Source organism: Triticum dicoccoides, chromosome 1B (assembly GCF_002162155.2).
Source record: "Triticum dicoccoides isolate Atlit2015 ecotype Zavitan chromosome 1B, WEW_v2.0, whole genome shotgun sequence".
NCBI lineage: Eukaryota > Viridiplantae > Streptophyta > Magnoliopsida > Poales > Poaceae > Triticum > Triticum dicoccoides.
This window is the reverse complement of record NC_041381.1, coordinates 550,940,499-550,964,793: the sequence shown is the minus strand read 5'-3', so window position 1 is coordinate 550,964,793 and position 24,295 is coordinate 550,940,499. Positions and strand designations below refer to the sequence as shown.

General features: G+C 44.1%; 1 pseudogene; it reads right to left on the bottom strand.

Annotated features, from left to right (window-relative positions):
• Window positions 1-543: 543 nt before the first annotated feature.
• LOC119350589 lies at window positions 544-15,770 on the bottom strand (annotated as a pseudogene).
• Between the last annotated feature and the right edge of the window lie 8,525 nt (window positions 15,771-24,295).

Genomic DNA, 24,295 nt, shown 5'->3' with positions numbered 1-24,295 from the left:
GATATCTCGAGAATTTCATCGGAAAAATGGTATCTCGAGAATTTTATTAAAAAATGATATCTCGAGAAAGATGAGAGATAAGGTGAGGAGGAGTGGGCCGTGGTGATGACTGGTGGTTGGACTGGGCAAAGGCATGGGGATGGATGACGCTGATACGTCTCCAACGTATCTATAATTTTTGATTGTTCCATGCTATTATATTATCCATATTGGATGTTTTATAAGCACTAGCAAAAGGGCCCGTGCGTTGCACCGGGAAAAAATTCAGTGACTACAAGACCTCACAAATCCAGGTCTTCTGTTTTGAGACGACATCACGCCTGTGTCACCACTTAACCTTTTTTCCACCTTGTTGTCGATGGTCAGGTTCTCCTCTGATCACAATGTGTTCGAACGTTAGCAATCTTCAGGCAGTGATTTCGGCTAGGCACACCTGTCAATGAGCCCCACCTACGCAAGATAATAATTAAAATTTGAAAAAATTAGGTCAATATATGTATCATAGTGAGAAGGAATTTGAGTGAAGTGGGATCTCACCTTGGATACTGGGTCGTTGCCTTAGCTATGTCCATCTCTCTGAATTGAACATTATTTGTGAAATATCCAAAGCAAACTTAAAATACCAGTGCATTAGCAACTGCAAGAGTTAAAAATTATCATTGATATATCAACATTATCTATATTCTCTATTCCCTATAAGAAGTAGTGGCGCACACACACAAAAAATTGCTTCGTGATAAATTGTAGCTAGTAATTTCAGTGTGTATTAGTAATCAGCCAACGTGATAGTAATCTGCCAACGTGGTCTGCACTTGGAATTCTTGATTATTAATCTGCCGCTATTCTCCCTTTCTTCTGAATCTTGCGGCAGTGTGTGTCCTTCTCCAGCGCATGGAACCGGTAGTCTACACTTTGTTTGAATCTCATATGATTAGTAATCTGCTAGGGTAGCCACTGACCAACACAGATGAGGCGGGAGCACCAATCGATAATCGTGAACCGATAGCCTGAGCATCGATAATACAGATGATTAGGACCCCACCCCACCCTGCATCTCCCTCTACACTTAACCTCAATCACGACACGGCAGCAGCCTGCCTCTGCTTGCCACCGCTGCTGCTGCTTGCCATTGCTCCTTGACGCGTATTTTCCAATTGAAGAGCAGAAAGTATTCAACTGGAGAGCATAAAATATCTTGACTGATGCTTTATTGAATCTTTGCTACGCTCTGAACCTTCCAACAAGTCATGGTTACAATGGAGGAACCCCCGTCGCATTGAGCGAGATGGAATTCGAAGAAACAATTGAGTGCTGCCAACAATTGAAGTGCTCACTATCCAGATGCGTGATCAGTAACAAAACTTGTCTTGCTGAATGATACTCCAAAATGCAACAAGAAGACCATCCTGAATGCACAAACTGGAGGACATTTCCATTGCAACATCTCTAGTTCTGCTCCTCTATGTACAAAACAGCACGCAAATTGCGCTCTACGTACAAATCCTCTTTATCTCTCAACTGATATATAGAAAACATCAAACAGAAGCAAACATATGTGGCTCTCCAACATCCAATTGTCATATTCCCCACTACGTGATGCAGTCATCACCTGGCGATCGCATCCGCGTGGCTATCCTTGGATCTCCAGCTTGTGCTCCGGCTCCTCGGACCATGGGTGAAAACCGAGCTCCACTCCGACCTCGAGGATGGGTGTGTCCAAATCAAGCAAACATGTTGTCGAACACGCATCTGCTAACTCCCCTGTGTGACGAACGGCTCCCTCTCAATGACCATGAGATCTTCCTCGGTGCACCACCATTGTTGAAACCCCCATCCACCTCAGTGTAGACAACTGGCAGGGGAGCTCCCTCTCGTCGGCCCTCCTGCCACCAGCGAACCTCCTAACAGCAAAGCCTCCACCAGGGAGCCACCAAATCGTCAATCCAACCGTCGTATCCTCCTCACTGCCAGTCTCAGCCCCGGTGTTGCTGCCCTGGTCATCGGCGACACTGAGGTCACTCACCGGAGCAGGCCACACCACATCTGTGGGCAGCTTGTGCCGGCACACAGGACACGAGTTACGCAGCGCGAGCCACGGCAGGATGCAGTCCTGGTGGTACATGTGGCTGCAGGGCATCTCCCTGGCCTAGTCGCCCAGCTCGAAGGCCTCCTTGCAGACGACGCAGTGGGAGTCGACGCCGACGTGGAAAGGGTAGGCTGAGACGATGACGGTGGGCATGGGCTTGACGGCGGCCTTGCAGTCCGGTGGGTTGTCGCAGGGGCCGACGGCGCCGAAGCCGCCGGCCTCGATCTGGGCGAGCTGCTTGAGGAACCGCTCGAATCCGGACCCCATAAGGAAGTCAAACACGGTCTCGGGCAGCGGGCAAAGGCCGGATCCGGCGCCGTCGTCGTAGAAGAGCTCGAAGCTGCTGGTGGCGCCGGGGGCCTCGTCGCAGGGAGGGGCGGCGGAGAGCCGGAGCACGATGACTAGGTTGTACGGCGACCCCGAGCGGTCACCTGAGGCGCCACACCGGCTGCGACGGGGCAGGACCTTGTTGACCCCGTGGGGGCGGAGGGCGCGACGGCCCGGCACGGTGTCGGCGCGTCCATCTGCTCCAGGAAGCCGCCGTCACAGCCGGGGCGGCAGGGAAGCTCGGTTCCTGGGAGCTGTCGGTGGATAAGATAAAGAAAGGAGCGCCAGTGTAATTCTTACAAACTGGGGGGCTTAATTTGCAAAATCGAATCGTTTTCCCGGTCCACTTAAATACGGACTGCGGGTTTAATTTTCAAAAACCACAGGCACTGTTTTGCAAAATTTCCGCAACGGTGAACCCAACAGATTCAATCCGTGCTTTATTATTAGGTATAGATTTATAGTATATGATTTTTGGGACTAACCTATTAACCTAGAGCCCAAAGCCAGTTTCTGTTTTTTTCCTTGTTTTTGAGTATCGCAGAAAAAGAATATCAAAGGGAGTCCAATTGACCTGAAAATCTACGAAGATTATTTTTGGACCATAAGAAGCCGAGGGAGCATTGAAGATGGACCAGAAGAGTCCCGAGGCCACCAACAGGGTGGAGGGCGCGCCCTACCTCCCTTGGGGATCCCCCTACCTCGTGGCTTCCTCGTGGACCCCCCCCCCCTCACTTGTTCCTGACGCCAACACCTCTTATATATCCCCAAACTTCCAGAACAGAACCAAGATCGGGAGCTCCACCGCCGCAAGCCTCTATAGCCACTAAAAACGAATCGGGACCCTATTCTAACACCCTGCCGGAGGGGGACGCATAACCGGTGGCCATCCTCATCATCCCGGCGCTCTCCATGACGAGGAGGGAGTAGTTCACCCTCGGGGCTGAGGTTATGTACCAGTAGCTATGTGTTTGATCTCTCTCTCTCCTGTTCTTGATTTGGCATGATCATGATGTACCGCGAGCTTTGATATTATAGTTGGATCGTATGATGTTTCTCCCCCTCTACCTTCTTGTACTGGATTGATTTTTTCCTCTGAAGTTATCTTATCGGATTGAGTCTTTAAGGATATGAGAACACTTGATGTATGTCTTGCATTTGCTTATCTGGGGTGATAATGGGATATTCGCGTGATTCACTTGATGTATGTTTTGGTGATCAACTTGCGGGTTCTATGACCTTGTGAACTTATGAATAGGGGTTGGCACACGTTTTCGTCTTGACTCTCCGGTAGAAACTTTGGGGCACTGTTCTTTGTGTTGGTTTGAATAGATGAATCTGAGATTGTGTGATGCATGTCATATAATCAAACCCACAGATACTTGAGGTGACATTGCAGTATCTAGGTGACATTAGGGTTTTGGTTGATGTGTGTCTTAAGGTTTATTTTACTACGAACTCTAGGGTTGTTTGTGACACTTATAGGAATAGCCCAGTGGATTGATCGGAAAGAATAACTTTGAGGTAGTTTCGTACCTTACAATAATCTCTTTGTTTGTTCTCCGCTATTAGTAACTTTGGAGTGACTCTCTGTTGCACGTTGAGGGATTTTTATATGATCCAATTATGTTATCATTGTTGAGAGAACTTTCACTAGTGAAAGTATAAACCCTAGGCCTTGTTTCGAAGCATTGCAATACCATTCTCGCTCACTTTTGTTACTTGCTACCTTGTTGTTTTTATATTTTCATATTACGAAAACCTATATCTGCCATCCATATTGCACTTGTATCACCATCTCTTCGCCGAACTAGTGCACTTATACAATTTACCATTGTATTGGGTGTGTTGGGGACACAAGAGACTCTTTGTTATTTGATTGCAGGGTTGTTGAGAGAGACCATCTTCATCCTACACCTCCCACGGATTGATAAACCTTAGGTCATCCACTTGAGGGAAATTTGCTACTGTCCTACAATCCTCTGCACTTGGAGGCCCAACAACGTCTACAAGAAGAAGGTTGCGTAATAGACATCAAGCTCATTTCTGGCACCGTTGCCAGGGAGGTGAGTGCTTGAAGGTATATCTTTAGATCTTGAAATTGAATCTTTTAGTTTCTTGTTTTATCACTAGTTTAGTCTATAAAAGAAAACTAAAAAAATGGAATTTAGATTGCCTCATAAGCTTCATCTTTTTAATGTCTTTCGTGAAAATGATTGAAAGGAAAATTGTGCCAAATTGTTAGAAGAAGAATGCATTAAAATGTTTGGCACTAAATCTTTGAATGATGAGCATGATTGCAATGTTGTTAGTATGAATTCCTTGACTATCCATGATGCTAATGATATGCAAAGCCACAAGCGTGGGGATGCTATTTTTGATGAAGATGATATTTTTAGTCCCCCAAGTTTTGATGAGAAAATATATTATGATGATAGCATGCCTCCTATCTATGATGATTATTGTGATGACATTTATGCTATAAAGAGTAATGATATCCATGAAACTCGTCATCATGATTTTAATGCTCAAAATGATTACGTGAATAAAGTATCACATGATAGTTATTTCGTTGAGTTTGCTCCCACTACTATTCATGAGAATAAATTTGCTTCTGTGGAGAGTAGTAAAAAATTTATGTTTGTGCATCATGAAAATCATGCTTTATGTGATAGTTATATTGTTGAATTCATTCATGATGCTACTGAAAATTATTATGAGGGAGGAATATATGCTTGTAGGAGTTGCAATAATATCAAGTTTCCTCTCTATGTGTTGAAAATCTTGAAGCTATGCTTGTTTTGCTTTCCTATGCTAGTTGATTCTTGTTCCCATAAGTTGTTTTCTCACAAAATCCCAAGGCATAGGAAGTGGGTTAGACTTAAATGTGATAGTGATATGCTTCGTGATGCTCATATTATGTTTCAATTCTTATCTTTTATGTGAGCATCGTTGAAATCATCATGCCTAGCTAAAAAGGCATTAAAGAAAAGCGCTTGTTGGGAGACAACTCAATATTTATCCTTACTGTTTTTGTGTGTTCACATGATTATTCTACTGTAGTAATCATGTTTTATAGCTTTTCTTTTAATAAAGTGCCAAGTAAGACCTTTGGGATGGCTTACGGTAATAGTTGATTTTATCTTGCTGAAAAACAGAAACTTTTGCGCTCACGAAAACATTTTTTATAATTCACAGAAGCGTGATCTTAAGTTTATTATTTTTGCAGAAGATTAATAAACAAATTGATTAGGACTTGTTAATTTCTCAGGATTTTTGGAGTTACAGAAGTATTCGAGAGTTACTGATTACTACAGACTGTTCTGTTTTTGACAGATTCTGTTTTCTATGTGTTGTTTCCTTATTTTGATGAATCTATGAGTAGTATCGGAGGGTATGAACCATAGAGAAGTTGGAATACAGTAGATATTACACCAATATAGATAAAGAATGAGTTCACAACAGTACCAAAAGTGGTGATTTATTTTCTTATACTAACGGAGCTTACGAGTTTTCTGTTGAGTTTTGTGTTGTGAAGTTGTGCATATGTTTGCTTGTTTAATGATTCTATTTGAGGATAGGAGTATTAAATATGCAGAGAAAATTAGTATGCAATGTTGAATAATAATTTTTTTATTTGTTACAGTAGAAAATGATAAGGTTTTTGCATTGGTTTATACTAACTTACCTCACAAGTTCTTGTTGAGTTTGGTGTGGATGAAGCTTTCGAGATTTAGGAAACCGAGATATAAAAGGAATTAAGAAGACACAAAAGCTCAAGCTTGGGGATACCCAAGGCACCCCAAGATCATATTTCAAGAAGTCTCAAGCATCCAAGCTTGGGGATGCCCCGGTAGGCATCCCACCTTTCCACTTCAACAATTATCGGTTAGTATCGGTTGAACCTAAGTTTTTGCTTCTTCACATGATGTGTGCTATCCTTGATATGAAATTTTGTTTTATTTGCTTGCTGTTTGAATAAAATACCAAGACCTTAAATTCTTAAATGTTAGAGAGTCTTCACATAGTTGCACAATTATTAGAATACTCTATGTGCTTCACTTATATCTTTTGGAGTAGTTTGTCATTTGCTCTAGTGCTTCACTTATACCTTTTTAGAGCACGGTGGTGGTTTTATTTTGTAGAAATTATTGATCTCTCATGCTTCACTTATATTATTTTGAGAGTCTTTTAGAACAGCATGGTATTTGCTTTGGTTATAAAATTGGTCCTAATATGATGGGCATCCAAGATAGGTATAATAAAAACTATCATATAAAGTGTATTGAATACTATGAGAAGTTTGATACATGATAATTGTTTTGAGATATGAAGGTGGTAATATTAGAGTCATGCTAGTTGAGTAATTGTGAATTTGAGAGATACTTGTGTTAAAGTTTGTGATTCCCGTAGCATGCACGTATGGTGAACCGTTATGTGATGAAGTCGGAGCAGGATTTATTTATTGATTGTCTTCCTTATGAATGGCGGTCGGGGACGAGCGATGGTCTTTTACTACCAATCTATCACCCTAGGAGCATGTGCGTAGTACTTCATTTCGATAAATAACAAATTTTTGCAATAAGTATGTGAGTTCTTTATGACTAATGTTGAGTCCATGGATTATACGCACTCTCACCCTTCCACCATTGCTAGCCTCTCTAATACCGCGCAACTTTCGCCAGTATCATACACCCACCATATACCTCCCTCAAAACAGCCACCATACCTACCTATTATGGCATTTCCATAGCCATTCCGAGATATATATCCATGCAACTTTCCACCGTTCTGTTTATTATGACACGCTTCATCATTGTCATATTGCTTTGCATGATCATGTAGTTGACATCGTATTTGTGGCAAAGCCACCTTTCATAATTCTTTCATACATGTCACTCTTGATTCATTGCACATCCCGGTACACCGCCCGAGGCATTCACATAGAGTCATATTTTGTTCTAAGCATTGAGTTGTAATTTTTCGAGTTGTAAGTAAATAGAAGTGTGATGATCATCATTATTAGAGCATTGTCCCGTGTGAGGAAATAAAAAAGAGGACAAAGAAGCCAAAATAAAAAAAGAGGCCAAAGAAGCCCAAAACAAAAAAATGAGAGAAAAAGAGAGAAGGGGCAATGTTACTATCCTTTTTCCACACTTGTGCTTCAAAGTAGCACCATGTTCTTCATGATAGAGAGTCTCTTATTTTGTCACTTTCATATACCAGTGGGAATTTTTCATTATAGAACTTGGCTTGTATATTCCAACGGTGGGCTTTCTCAAATGCTCTAGGTCTTCAAGAGCAAGCAAGTTGGATGCACACCCACTTAGTTTCTTTTTTGAGCTTTCATACACTTATAGCTCTACTGCATCAGTTGCATGGCAATCCCTACTCACTCACATTGATATATATTGATGGGCATCTCCATAGCCCGTTGATACGCCTAGTTGATGTGAGACTATCTCCTTCTTTTTGTCTTCTCCACAACCACCATATTCTATTCCACCTATAGTGTTATGTCCATGGCTTACGCTCATGTATTGCGTGAAAGTTGAAAAGGTTTGAGAATACTAAAGTATGAAACAATTGCTTGGCTGAAACCGGGTTTGTGCATGCTTTGAATATTTTGTGTGATGAAGATGGAGCATAGCCAGACTATATGATCTTGTAGGGATAAGCTTTCTTTGGCCATGTTATTTTGAGAAGACATAATTGCCTTGTTAGTATGCTTGAAGTATTATTGTTTTTATGTCAATATTAAACTTTTATTTTGAATCTTTCGGATCTGAACATTCATGCCACAATAAAGAGAATTACATGGATAAATATGTTAGGTAGCATTCCGCATCAAAAATTCTGTTTTTATCATTTACCTACTCGAGGACGAGCAGGAATTAAGCTAGGGGATGCTTGGTACGTCTCCAACTTATCTATAATTATGATTGTTCCATGCTATTATATTATCCATATTGGATGTTTTATAAGCATTTATGTGCTATTATATATATGATTTTTGGGACTAATCTATTAACCTAGAGCCCAGTGCCAGTTTCTGTTTTTTCTTGTTTTTGAGTATCGCAGAAAAGGAATATCAAACGGAGTCCAATTGACCTGAAAATCTACGGAGATTATTTTTGGACTAGAAGAAGCCCACGGAGCATCAGAGATGTACTACACGAGTCCCGAGGACACCGTGAGGGTGGAGGGCACGTTCTACCCCCTTGGGGCGCCCCCTACCTCGTGGCTTCCTCGTGGACCCCCCTGACTTGTTCCCGACGCCAACACCTCTTATATATCCTCAAACTTCTAGACCAAAACCAAGATCGGGAGTTCCACCACCGCAAGCCTCTGTAGCCACAAAAAACCAATCGAGACCCTATTTCGGCACCTTGTCGGAGGGGGGATGCATCACCGGTGGCCATCTTCGTCATCCCGGCACTCTCCATGACGAGGAGGGAGTAGTTCACCCTCGAGGCTGAGGATATGTACCAGTAGCTATGTGTTTGATCTCTCTATCTCTCGTGTTCTTGATTTGGCACGTTCTTGATGTACCGCGAGCTATGCTATTATAGTTGGATCATATGATGTTTCTCCCCTCTACCTTCTTGTAATGGATTGAGTTTTCCCTTGGAAGTGTAAGTGCATCTAGTGCCACCCCTAGTTGGTTTTGGAGTATTGACGACAAAGTTGGTTGAGGGACTAATGCGTTTGTGAGAATTGCAGGATAACGCAGGTAGTGTCCCTCATTGATTCAGTTTACCTACCGGAGATGACCCCTAAAAATGTATGAAGACATTGAAGACAATGGTGGTACGAGAAGATATTCATATTGAAGACTATGACATGAGAAGACATTGCGTGAAGACTATGGAGCGCGAAGACTGTGTGGATTCGTTGCTTCCTTTTCTTCTTTGTTGAGTCATAGGAACCACCGTACTGTTAAGTGGGGTCCAAGTGAACTAAGTCAGAGTGACTGAAGTGATGCTCAACTCAAATCCTATGTCTTCGAGCAAAGACAATGAGAGCAAACCTTATCCAGAGCTGGATGAGTCAGCTTTGCTTGTAGCCCAAGTAAAGTTGTCGCGTGTGTTTGAAATCTGACCGTTGGAACACGTGTCAGTTCCTTAGTGACCCAGGGTCATTTTGGACAAATTAGGTCGGGTTGCCTAGTGGCTATAAATAGCCCACCCCCTACACCATAAATTGGTGGCTGCTCAGAGTTAGTTTACGGCTTTTGTCGTTTTGAGAGCAATCCACCTCGAAGCCTTTGAGAGAGAAATCCTTGCGAGGACAAAGCCCAAACACCCAGAGCCAAAGAGTGTTAGGCATCACTGAAGGCTTTCTGTCCGTGTGACCTGAAGACTTATTACACTTGAGGACTGTGTATCCTCCAGCCAGTTTGGCGTCGCGTTCTGAGCATCCAAGAGTCATTGTGGATTGCCGGGTGAACGAAGTCTGTGAAGGTTTGGAAGTCTACCTTGAAGACTTACCAGAGTGATTGGGCGAGGACTAAGTGTCCTTAGCTCAAGGGGAATAAGGTGAAGACACGGTCTTCTGAGTTGAATCTCAGCCTCCCTAACCAGACGTACAGTTGTCACAACAACTGGAACTGGTCCAACAAATCCTGTGTCTTCAACAAGTGACTGGTTCTATCTCTTCCCTCCTTTACTTTGAGTTTGTCTTCGTGAAGTCATTACTTATCTATCTTATCTGATTGACTTCATTGCTTGACTACTATTGTTAATTGGCTTCATACTATCTTCCATCCTGATCCTACTACCTAGCTGCTATTAGTCTTCGTACGTTAATGCTATTGCATACTTGACTATCGCTTGCTTGTCGTAGTTTATCTTCCACTGCATATCAATTAGGTCATTTCTATTATTTGTCTTCGAAACTTCCATGTTTTGAAGACTTTGATAAAAATTGCCTATTCACCCCCCCCCCCCTCTAGTCGCTAATTAGCACTTTCAATTGGTATCAGAGCTAGGTACTCCCTTGTTCTATGTGATTCGGTTTAACCACCTGGAGTTTAGCTATGTCGACTGCAGGGATAATCAAAGTCTCCGTTGCTTGCCCCGTGTTCGATGGAACAGAATATCCCTACTGGAAGAATAAGATGTGCATGCATCTTGAAGCCATTGATGTCGACCTCTGGTATGTCGTCAAGAATGGCGTTCCCAAAACTGGTGAAGGTGTCACCCCTACTAATGTCAAGAAGTTCATTCAACTGGACTCGACTGCAAAGAACATCATCTGTGGTCATCTGACCAAAGGACAGTATGGCCGTGTGAGTGCTCTGGAAACGTCAAAGCTAGTCTGGGACTGGCTGTCCAAGGTCAATGAAGGCGTATCTACACAAAGAGACCAAAGAATCAGTGTTCTTTGCAATCTCTTCAATCGCTTCAAGAGAAACGACAATGAAAATGTCCAGCTCACGTTTGATCGCCTCACCGACATCACAAATGAGCTTCAGGCTCTTGGCGCCACTAAAATCACCAAGCATGAAATTGTCAAGACACTGCTGAGATCACTTGACACCTCCTTTAACACCCTTGCCCTCATGATACAAGAACGTCCTGACTTCAAGACACTCGATCTGTCTGATATACTTGAGAGGCTCAATACACATGAGTTCCAGCTTTCTGAGAAAAGAGATATCTATGGCCCCAACTATGGCCGAACTCGTGCTTTGAAGGCAAAAGTTGTTTCCTCATCTGAAGAAGAAGAATCTGACTGCAGTTCTAATGATCCTGAAGACATTGGAAGGGAGCTTGCTATGCTTGTGAAGAAGTTCCAGAAATTCACCAAGAAGAAGGGCTTCAGAAAGTCTTCACGATCCAGTTCAAGAAATGATGAAGCTTCCACTCAAGACAAGAAGAGAACATGTCACAAGTGTAAGAAGCCTGGGCACTACATCTCTGAGTGTCCTCAGTGGGACAACGAGAAGAAAAAGAAGAAGAGCAAGGAATATGACTCTGATGACAAGAAGAAGAAGAAATCATCAAAGTCTTCTTCCAAGTCTACATCAAAATCCTCATCTCATAAGAAGAGCTCATCTGGCAAGGCTCCTGCTTTTGTTGGCAAGGAAATGGATTCAGAAGAGGAGTCTGCTTCTGAGGAGGCAGAGGTGGAATCTGAAGCTGAGTCCGACTCTGGCATTGCAAGTCTGGCTCTAGCCACAGCCTACGTCGCAAAGTCCATCTTCAACTCTGAAGACAATGACTCCCACACCAACACTAATGATGACAAGGACGACCCTGCTCCCACCTACTGCTTCATGGCACGCGGTGCCAAGGGCATGTCACCAAAAGCTTCAGAATGGATTATTGACAGTGGATGCACTAATCATATGACTGGTGATCGAAGTCTTCTCATGGACTCAACCTTACGTCCATCCGACAAGAGTCAAATCACATTTGCTGACACTGGTAAAAGCAAAGTATTGGGTCTAGGTAGAGTTGCAATCTCTAGGGATCAACACATGGATAAAGTGATGCTTGTTGAATCCCTTGGGTTCAACTTAATGTCTGTCTCAATGCTTTGCGACTTAAACATGATTGTGCTATTTGGAAAATATCGTTGCCTTGTACTAATGGAATCTGACAAATCTCTAGTCTTTGAAGGATATAGGAAAGATGATCTATACGTGGTAGATTTCTCAGTTGGTCCACAGCTTGCCGTATGTCTTCTCACAAAAGCTTCAGAGTGATGGCTCTGGCATCGAAGGCTGGGACATGCTGGCATGAGGAACTTACACTCACTTGTCAAGAAGAAGCATATCATTGGCATCGAAGATGTTAAGTTCAAGAAGGATCATCTGTGTGGTGCCTGTGAAGCTGGAAAGATGACAAGGGCAAAGCACCCCTCGAAGACAATCATGACAACATCTCAACCCTTCGAGCTGTTACACATGGACTTATGTGGACCTACTCACTACTCCACCCTCACAACAACTGCCTGTCTCTATGGCTTCGTCATTGTTGATGACAACTCAAGATACACATGGGTTCATATAATTCTTTACAAGACTGAAGTGCAAGATGTCTTCAGGCGCTTCGCAAATCGAGCAATGAGCAATTATGGCGTGAAGATCAAGCATATCAGAAGTGACAATGGCACTGAATTCAAGAACACAGGACTTGATCTGTATCTGGATACAATGGGAATCACTCATGAATTTTCTGCTCCATACACACCTCAGCAAAACGGCATTGTAGAGCACAAGAACAAAACCCTCATTGAGATGGCTCGTACAATGCTTGACGAGTACAAGACACCAAGAAAATTCTGGCCTGGAGCCATTGATACAGCTTGTCATATCATCAACCGTGTCTACGTCCATAAGCTTCTGGGCAAAACATCCTATGAGCTCCTTACTGGCAAGAAGCCAAATGTCAGCTACTTCAGAGTCTTTGGAGCTAGGTGCTGGATCAAGGATCCCCATCACAAGTCAAAATTTGAACCCAAAGCTCACGAAGGCTTCATGCTTGGCTATGGAAAGGATTCCCACTCTTACAGAGTCTTCAACCTCTTCCACTACAAAATTGTTGAAACAGTGGATGTGCGATTTGATGAAACCAATGGTTCACAACGAGAGCTCCTGCCAAACACACTTGATGAAGCTCCTTCAAGTGAATCTATCAAGCTGATAGGAACTGGTGAAATCATGCCTTCTGAAGCATAGCCTGAAGAGGAGCTTATCATTTCTGCACCAAACCAACCTGAAGACAATGCTCAGACCGAAGACAATACTTCCAATGATGACAATGATCAGCATGAGCAAAATTTTCGCCCTGTTCATCCTCGTGTTGCAAATGAAGTACAAATCGAGAAGATGATTGACAACATCAACGCGCCTGGTCCGCTTACTCGCTCAAGAGCAACACAGTTAGCAAACTTCTGTGGGCACTTTTCATTTGTGTCAATATCAGAACCCAAGAAAGTTGCTGAAGCTTTTATGGAACCTGAATGGATTCAAGCCATGCAAGAAGAACTTCAACAGTTCAAGCTGAATAATGTTTGGGAACTTGTCAAGCGACCTGACCCTCGCAAGCATAACATTATTGGAACAAAATGGATATATCGAAACAAGCAAGATGAGCATGGTCAAGTCGTCAGAAACAAAGCACGTCTTGTGGCACAAGGATATACTCAAGTTGAAGGAATTGATTTCGATGGAACATTTGCCCCTGTGGCTAGACTTGAAGCTATTCGCATACTGTTAGCCTACGCTAATCATCACAATATCTTGCTATATCAAATGGATGTAAAGAGTGCATTTCTCAATGGCAAGATTGAAGAAGAAGTATATGTCGCTCAACCACCTGGCTTTGAAGATCTAAAACATCATGATATGGTGTACAAGCTAAACAAAGCACTGTATGGCCTCAAACAAGCTCCTCGCGCATGGTATGATACGATCAAAGACTTCCTGAAGAGCAAAGGCTTCAAACCTGGATCCCTCGATCCCACACTCTTCATGAAGACAAATGATGGTGAATTGTTTGTGTGCCAAATATATGTGGATGACATTATCTTCGGCTGCACCAACCAGAAGTATAGTGATGAGTTTGGATACATGATGCAAGAGCAATATCAGATGTCCATGATGGGAGAGCTGAAGTTCTTCCTTGGTCTTCAAATTCGTCAGCAACGAAATGGCATCTTCATATCTCAAGAAAAATACCTCAAAGATTGTCTGAAGAAGTTTGGAATGGAAGACTGCAAAGGCTACACGACGCCAATGCCAGCCAAACACCATCTTGGTCCCGACGACAATGGTAAAGAGTTCGATCAAAAGGTATACCGCTCCATGATTGGTTCTTTGCTTTATTTATGTGCATCTAGGCCAGATATTATGCTTAGTGTTTGCATGTGTGCTCGATTCCAAGCGGCACCAAATGAATCGCATCACTTAGCTGTGAAGCGAATTCTTCGATATTTGGCTTACACCCCAACACTCGGATTATGGTATCCAAAGGGCTCAAGGTTTGACCTAGTTGGATTCTTGGATGCTGATTATGCTGGTGACAAGGTGGATTGCAAGTCAACATCAGGAACATGTCACTTTCTGGGATGATCACTTGTCTGTTGGTCTTCAAAGAAGCAGAACTGTGTATCACTCTCAACTGCTGAATCTGAATACATTGTTGCTGGATCCTGTTGTGCTCAGCTTCTATGGATGAAGCAAACTCTCAAGGATTATGGCATCAACCTGAAACAAGTACCTCTCTTCTGCGACAACGAAAGTGCCATCAAGATAGCCAACAATCCAGTCCAGCACTCGAAGACAAAGCACATTGAAATACGTCATCACTTTCTCAGAGATCATGTTATGAAGAAAGATATAGATATCATGCACATCAACACTGAAGAGCAGCTGGCAGATATCTTCACAAAGCCCTTGGATGAGAAAAGGTTTTGCAAGTTACGGTGTGAGCTAAATATCTTGGAATCCTCTAATGTCCTGTGATCAGGCACACATCCTAACACTTATGCATGTTGATGACTTAGATGTGCAACACACAAAGTAATGTATATCTTCAATCAATGAAGATTTACACTCTGAGTGTGAATACATTAACATGGAATTTGACTTTGGAGCGCCACGATAATTGTGCGCCGTGTCTGGGTCTAATACTTCCTATACGATGGGTAACGCCACCACCAACTTTCTCTGTTTGAAGTGTTTCACTCATGGCGTTATATTGCAATAACTTCGCATTTGGTTTGTCTTCAGTTTCAATTTATCTTCATGATCTTCTACACTATGATGATTTGATTTCTTTCTGATGTATATATACTAGTGTTCTGTCCTCTACAGCATTCACTTATAGCTATGTCTTCAAGATTGGATCTTTTGAACTAAGTGAATGTGATCGGACCCTAACCTCTCTATGCTTCCTATCTCAAAATCTATCTGTCCAAATCATATGCATTCTATTGAAACTGTCGAATGTCTTCTCTGCATCCTAGTCAGCAGAAGGCAAAGAGACGAGCATTAAATCTGTTTTAAATGACTTATCTTTATTGTTGAAATCCGGAGAAGCTGGAACAACTCTTCGACATGCCTGGCGGGCATGGGAACGTGGGACAATTCTAAGTATGTTGCATGCTTGCCACGTACCCCTCAGATGTGAACCGCCAGGGGCACCAGCGTAATTGCGATGTGTCTCTCACCTACTTATAAATACTTGTCCCCTGCGGTACAGAAATCCTTCTTCCACCTCTCCACCTCCGTCAAAACCCTAGCGCCACCGCTAGCTCGCGACGACGCCGGCGACGAAGCGCTTAGCTGCCGCGACTTCTCCGACGCCGTCCTCACACTGGCCGCGGACACCGTCCTCTCCGCCATCGCCGTAGGTGTACTCCGTCGCCAAGTTAGGGCACGGTGGGCTGAACTGCTCGGTCTCCTATTCTTCCCATCTAGCAGTTCTTCGTGCGGTAATTATAACTCTATTTTTATCACCTTTTTGATCTTCAAGATTCATCCTGGTTACCAAAAGTAGTTTCTGCCTATTCAATGTTAGATCTATTCTGTCTGCATCTCATATCGCCGAGTCAATTCACTTAGATTTCCTGTCTAGTTTGATTCCTCACTTGTACTCATTCACGGATTGGTACAAATCTGGAACCAAGTCACCAATATAAGTGAATGTCTTCGCATCATGAGGTCAATATCTTCAAACTGATTTATCTTCAAAATCTTCTGAGAATGCATATGACCTCTTCCCCTTCCCTCGCATCTCTAATGCTGTCACAGGTACATGTCCGTGGGAGAATCCCTTGGTTCTCGTAGTCTGCATTCGTTTGCAGAATACTTACAGCATCATATCAATTCTCTTGAAGCCAGTTCCTGCTTGACCAGCAAGCGTAAATCTCTGAAGCCTCTGAACGTATTGAAGCCATTCAGCTTGAAGTTCATGGCTGCAGAAAAATCAGCAAGGAAGGGTGGCAGACAGCATCGTGGGGGAACTTCAAAGGATCTGCCTGATGATCTGGCAGAAATGTATAAAACAGATCTTGAAGAAGATTACAATCAGCGCAAGACTCGAATCCAATGGATTCGACGCTATTGGGCTGAACAGTGGTACAAGTACAAGTTCTTCACCCAGGAGTACGCAGAGAAAAACGCTATCAAGAGCCCTTGGGGTGATATTCTCTATCGAGGCCTTCCCCCCAAGAACAAAGCTGAAGCCATTGCGCAAGAATTCTATTCTTGCATGGTCCGTGGGCCGCAGCCTGAAGAAGCCGACCCATCATCATTGCTCTGGTGTCATGACGACAATCTCTTCAAGCGCAACTTCCAGTTTGCTAAGGCTTCAGCAAAGGAAAATAAGAAGTCACGGGGATTAGACTTTAATCCTGGTCCCTCTGCTCCCCGTGATGATGGCACACGTGAAGCTAAAAAAAACAGAATTGGCCCCTTTGCAAACCTTGATGGCCTCATCACTTACATCTTGGTCCAAGGTGCCAAGGTAGATCATTCTGACAATAATGCTGATTCTGATGAAGCCCCAGCTCCTACTCCAAGGCCGCAGAAGCCAAAGAAGATTAAGGCTTCATCATCAGCTGCACCTCCAAAAGCTTCTCGTGTGAAGCCTCTGGCCACTGCACCTCCTGAAGCCAGTGTGCAGTCTGAAGATCAATCTCGTATCTCCAAGAAGACGGAGAAGAAAAAGCAACTTGTCAGGCATACTGATCAAGCCTTGACTCCCACCGCCATTCTGCGTGAAGAACCCATTGATCTGTCAAGTGATGAAGATCTTGCTGATGATGCTCTTGAGCAGCTGATAAAGAGCAAGGAAGAAGCAGAAATCTTCAACAACTTGCCTCTCTTTGATGTGGCCATCATCCACAATTTCATTGATGAGTGGTTCGACACCCCCAATGTCAGCTTTGAAGATTTACAGCTTCCCATTGGCCTAAGTGTCGCCTTCAATGGTGCCATTGCTTCTGAGCTGGCTCTCACTCAGCGAATCGTTGAGCTCAAGAACAAGATTGATTATGAGAAGGCTCAATTCAAGAAGCATGTGGCCAAGCTAAGTGTTCAAGACGTCCGAAACTTCAAAGTCATGCTGCATGAGCTTAAAGAAGCTTTTCTGAAGAAGCGCCAAGAAGCTCAAGGCTCTCGTGAGCGCATGAAGCGTTTGGATGATAAGTGTGTGCTTGCCTATAATGAGGCTGAGAAGCGCAAGTCACTTGGCCGTCCTGGCATTGACCCCAGGATGGCTGCAAAGAAAAAAAAGAAGCTTTCTGCTGACCCGCCTGCACCTTCAAGCCGAGAAGCCCCACGCATTATCTTCCCGAGCAGCATGACTGGCTCGAAGCCAAAGGTCACCACAACCGCTTCTGAACAGAAGAAGACGAGGGCTGCCGAGGCTGAAGCCAGAAAGAGGAAGAACACCGAAGCCTCAGATGCCGCTCCCTCCAAGAAGAAGCGCAAGACCAAGAAGAGTCGGGCTGCTCCCACAGAGCCCCTTGTTGTTGAACCCATCTCAGTGGTTCGTCCTGCATCTGCATCCCAAGAACTTCGCATGACTGTTCATGAGCCTGCTTCCACAGAGGCTCCTGAAGCTGAAGATATACCAGCAGCTGAACCCACCGCTGCTGAAGACATTGGTCATCATGACAGTGTTGAAGATGATGAAGTTCTTCCTCAGATCGAATATAATGTGGTATCGTCGCCTGTTCATACGAACAGCGAAAACATCAGCATTGGTCGTCCTCTGACGCCAATTGCTCAGGATGCATCGTGGGCTGATCACCCACAGCAACAAGACTCCCCCAGTACTCCCCAACAACAACAAAGCACACCATCCGTACAAGTTGAAGAGGATGAGGACCTTCCCACTCCATCTCCAAAGGCGTCGCCTGTACTTCAAAGGCTTCGCAAAGGACCAAGGCCTCAAGTCCCTCTTCCGAGCGTTCCAGAAGGAGAAGTGCACCGTCAACCTGTTGCACGTCAAGTGTTCTCTGAAGCCACTCCAACTGTGAATGTCTCTGTGTCTGAAGCACAAGCTGCTGAAGACAATCCGGCTGCATCAGCCGATGAGGAACATCAAGAAGAACGTGTCCAAACTCCCCCCATGCCTGAAGAAACTGTTCATGAAGTGAACGTGTCTGTGCCTGACCCTCCAGCTCCTCAAGTGGAGGTTGAAAATCCTGAAGCTGCCACAACCAATGCAAGTGAAGCCAATGACGTTGTCATGCCTGAAGCTAATGTGGAGCTTCAACCAACTAGTGTGCCTGAAGCTAATGAGGCCACTGCACCTGAAGCTAATGAGGCTACTGCTCCTGAAGCACCTGTTGTGCAGCCTGAAGCCTCAGCTGCTGCCACTGCTCCTATTCCGCCCCCAAGGCCCTATACAATAGAGCAAGCATACAACCATGGCGAGCTAATCACAGTAAGATGGCCCGTTCTGGTCCCTCCGCCTAATGTCTCTGGTCCTCAATTTGACTATCACATTGAGCATAGGCCTCAGGTCCAGAAGCCCAAGCCAAGACTGCCAAGGTTTCCAGGTACTGCAAACTCACCAGGGTCTTTCAATGCAAATGGCTTCAAGAGCCACAACACATTCTTTGACAGCTCGAAGAACCCCTACACGAAGCCAAGAATATCATCAGATCGGTTCTGGAGTCATCAGCAGCGAAGCTATTACTCCTGTGTTCTGTATGATCAAGGGTGCATTTTCCCTCATATGCGCCTCAACACTGAAGCCATTACTAGACTCCCTTGCTTAGAAGAAGCACTTGATTGCTTTCGTGATGCTGGGCTGCTCAGTTTTATCACAGATAAAGAACACTGGAATGAAGAGCAATTGCTTCCATTCTATGCTACTCTGCACATTCGCGGCTACAACAGAGATATCACGACATGGATTCTAGAGTGGATGACAGGAAATGTTCATCATGAAGCCAAAGCTCTCGACATCATTGAGCTTACAGGCCTATCCACTCCAGGAGAACTCTATGAACCTGGTTGTCAAAATCACCGCAATGCTTTGGAAAGCATCTTTCATAAGCCTGAACCCAATATGAGTTAGATGTTGAGCATGATGAAGCCTTTGCCTCGTGATGCTGAATATCCAACAGAGTTCTTTGTTGAAGACCTTGAGTATCTGCCACGCACCATATATCACATCATCAGGCGAACTCTATGGCCTATCAAAGGACATTCATCAGCGGCAAAGCTTGAAGGAGCTATGAAGACTTTGGTCTTCTACATTCTCAATGGCATCAGCTTCAATGCGCAAGACTTCTTCATCAGGCAACTTGCTGCTTCTGGCTTTGACCTATTTGGTCTGAAGTTTTATGCTCCATGGGTCATGCGCCTCATCAAGCGACACTCATCTGTCAACTATCAACCATCTGCTCGCAATCATGTGATTTTTCTACCAGAGGTTGATATGTCAGTTGAAGCTATATACCCTGAACCTGCCAAGAAGCCTCTTTGTCTTCAGAATGCCAAGCACCAAAGCTTCACTCAGCCTATTGAAGGTGTTCAAGCAGCGACTCGAATCTATCCTTTGGCTGGAAACACTTGTCTGCCTCATTGAGCACCCACTGAAGCCACTGAAAGCACCATTGCACAAAGGCCTCGGAAGCGTTCTCGCGTACTCAATGACCGAGAACTTCTTGTGGCCCTTCATCAGAAACAGGATAAGCATCATTTCTGGCTCAAGAGACAGATGCAAAGCCTCTTGGTGGATGTCAATCGCATTCGCAACCTTGCCACCAAGAATGCCTTTGTTGCTCATGAAACTTGTCGGTGATCATGGAAGAGCTTGACCCTGCTTAGTGCTGAAGCAGATCTTCAAGACGATGGCTTCAATGAACGATTCCAGTTTGACTCCACTCCTCCACGGACTACTGTCCTACATCGTACTCCATCTCTTGAAGATTCTGAATATTCTTCCTCCGCGGCAATTATCAATGCCAGAGAGATCGATGATGAAGATGATGCTACTTCACCACCTCCTACTTCTGCACGCATCGACACTGCACCAAGTTCATCTGCACCGCCAAACAACAACGACAACCCTGCTGCTTCAACTACTCCTCATGAGGACAAGTAGATGCTCTATGTCTTCAAACCTTTTTGGTCATTACTGACAAAAGGGGAGAAGCGTATGAGTTTGATAGTCTTCAAGCGGGTTCATATGGGCGGCTGCATTATATTTTTGCCTCATGCTTACAACTCTTGCTTTTTAAAACATTTGGTTCTTTGAGTTGTAACACCTAAACTTGATGGTCGTCTGCTACTTGTTTGCTTTACTGTGATGCGATGATAACTTCCGCACTTAGATCATCCTGCAGACGTCCATTTTTCATTATGCATGTCATCCTATAAGCTATATCGTTTCATGCATGATGAATTATCTTCATAAGTTGAAGTGGATCTCCACAAGTACAACCTGCCATGTGCATTTGCATTCCAAAAGCAAAATTACTTATATGCACATCTTCAGGGGGAGCCCTTGCTACTTATGAAGACTATTTCCTATCCTTACAATTTCACATATTTATCCCCGTTGAAAACTTCAACCAGTTTGTCATCAATCACCAAAAAGGGGGAGATTGTAAGTGCATCTAGTGCCACCCCTAGTTGGTTTTGGAGTATTGATGACAAAGTTGGTTGAGGGACTAATGCGTTTGTGAGAATTGCAGGATAACGCAGGTAGTGTCCCTCATTGATTCGGTTTACCTACCGGAGATGACCCATAAAAATGTATGAAGACATTGAAGACAATGGTGGTACGAGAAGATATTCATATTGAAGACTATGACATGAGAAGACATAGCGTGAAGACTATGGAGCACGAAGACTGTGTGGATTCGTCGCTTCCTTTTCTTCTTTGTTGAGTCATAGGAACCACCGTACTGTTAAGTGGGGTCCAAGTGAACTAAGTCAGAGTGACTGAAGTGATGCTCAACTCAAATCCTATGTCTTCGAGCGAAGACAATGAGAGCAAATCTTATCCAGAGCTGGATGAGTCAGCTTTGCTTGTAGCCCAAGTAAAGTTGCCGCGTGTGTTTGAAATCTGACCGTTGGAACACGTGTCAGTTCCTTAGTGACCCAGGGTCATTTTGGACAAATCAGGTCGGGTTGCCTAGTGGCTATAAATAGCCCACCCCCTACACCATAAATTGGTGGCTGCTCAGAGTTAGTTTACGGCTTTTGTTGTTTTGAGAGCAACCCACCTCGAAGCCTTTGAGAGAGAAATCCTTGCGAGGACAAAGCCCAAACACCCAGAGCCAAAGAGTGTTAGGCATCACTGAAGTCTTTCTGTCTGTGTGACCTGAAGACTTATTACACTTGAGGACTGTGTATCCTCCAGCCGGTTAGGCGTCGCGTTCTGAGCATCCAAGAGTCATTGTGGATTGCCAGGTGAACGAAGTCTGTGAAGGTTTGGAAGTCTACCTTGAAGACTTACCAGAGTGATTGGGCGAGGACTAAGTGTCCTTAGCTCAAGGGGAATAAGGTGAAGACACGGTCTTCTGAGTTGAATCTCAGCCTCCCTAACCAGACATACAGTTGTCACAGCAACTGGAACTGGTCTAACAAATCATGTGTCTTCAACAAGTGACTGGTTCTATCTCTTCCCTCCTTTACTTTGAGTTTGTCTTCGTGAAGTCATTACTTATCTGTCTTATCTGATTGACTTCATTGCTTGACTACTATTGTTGATTGGCTTCATACTATCTTCCATCCTGATCCTACTACCTAGCTGCTATTAGTCTTCGTACGTTAACGCTATTGCATACTTGACTATGGCTTGCTTGTCGTAGTTTATCTTCCGCTGCATATCAATTAGGTCATTTCTATTGTTTGTCTTTGAAACTTCCATGTTTTGAAGACTTTGATAAGAATCGCCTATTCACCCCCCTCTAGTCGATAACTAGCAGTTTTAGGAAGTTATCTTATCGGACTGAGTCTTTATGGATTTGAGAACACTTGATGTATGTCTTGCATGTGCTTATTTGTGGTGACAATGGGATATTCACGAGATTCACTTTATGTATGATTTGGTGATCAACTTGCGGGTTCTGTGACCTTGTGAACTTATGCATAGGGATTGGCACATGTTTTCGTCTTGACTCTCCGGTAGAAACTTTGGGGCACTCTTTGAAGTTCTCTGTGTTGGTTTGAATAGATGAATCTGAGATTGTGTGATGCATGTTGTATAATCAAACCCATAGATACTTGAGGTGACATTGGATTATCTAGGTGACATTAGGGTTTTGGTTGATGTGTGTCTTAAGGTGTTATTTTAGTACAAACTCTAGGGCTGTTTGTGACACTTATAGGAATAGCCCAATGGATTGATCGGAAAGAATAACTTTGAGGTGGTTTCGTACCCTACAATAATCTCTTTGTTTGTTCTCCTCTATTAGTGACTTTGGAGTGACTCTTTGTTGCACATTGAGGGATTGTTATATGATCCAATTATGTTATCATTGTTGAGAGAACTTGCACTAGTGAAAGTATGAACCCTGGGCCTTGTTTTGAAGCATTGCAATACCGTTTTCGCTCACTTTTGTTACTTGCTACCTTGCTGTTTTTATATTTTCAGATTACAAAAACATATATCTACCATCCATATTGCACTTGTATCACCATCTCTTCGCCGAACTAGTGCACCTATACAATTTTACCATTGTATTGGGTGTGTTGGGGACACAAGAGACTCTTTGTTATTTGGTTGTAGGGTTGTTTGAGAGAGACCATCTTCATCCTACACCTCCCATGGATTTATAAACCTTAGGTCATCAACTTGAGGGAAATTTTCTACTGTCCTACAAACCTCTACACTTGGAGGCCCAACAACGTCTATAAGAAGAAGGTTGCATAGTAGACATCAGGCGCCTGCAGCGACCACCATGCCAGATTGTTCGACAGACTTCCTTTTTTAATTGCTCAGCAATGAAGTTGTGGGAGATAATGATGAACGAGGCAAGGCCTTATTTTAAAATGTGGAGAGGGGTGTGGGTATATTTTTGCAAAATTGCCATTATTTCCGTCCTATCCATCAGATATAGACCGGACGGCCTATATTGCAGGATGGCAGGCACACCATCATCACCAACTCTATTTTTTATCTAGGGAGGACTAGGGACTAGGGAAGTACTAGGGAGTACTAGTAAGGACACCATCTACTTCTTCGTGTGTTGTTCTTGCGCTCCATTTGTCGGTCGCAACTTCCCCTACAACCACTCGCTGGCGGAGCATAGTTCTAGATGTGCGCACGTGCCCTGCTACTGCTATGAGTGTACGCCGCCTTTTGAGGGCTCGCCGGCATGCCTCGTGCATCACCTCACGGCACCGTCCGTCAAGCACTACTTGCCCACGAGCAGTGAACATCAAGTATGAGACGTGCTACCTGTTCGCCGTGCCAGAGTTGCTGGAGGATCACCGCCGCCTGCTAATCACAAAGGAGGCGGTAGCGTCTTCCTCTTGCCGTGGGCACGGGCAAGGCCCGCACAGGCCGCCGCCCCCTCTCAGTAGTGTGTGTCAGGGGCGACACCGGTGACGCTGACACAAGGCCAGTGTACGCGTGCGTTCTCACTATTACTGCCGCTCCGAAGTACGAGGGCGCCCACGCTGCCTCCATCATGCTGGCTGGGACTTTGCCGAGCTGCTCCGTTCCCGGCAATGTGGACATGGAAGACGTCTGGTATGATTTTCACCCCAAGATGATGCACGGGGACTCCAAGGAGGTTCACCTAGTCATATGCATTACCAAGTCAGTTGTTCATCATTAGTCTTCGCTCAATGTAATTCGTTGTCTAAGCATGTGGAGACTTCTTATTTATGTAGTATAGAACCTTCCGTGCATGATCTTGCTCTATTAGAGTATCGCACTTAAAAAAGTGTGT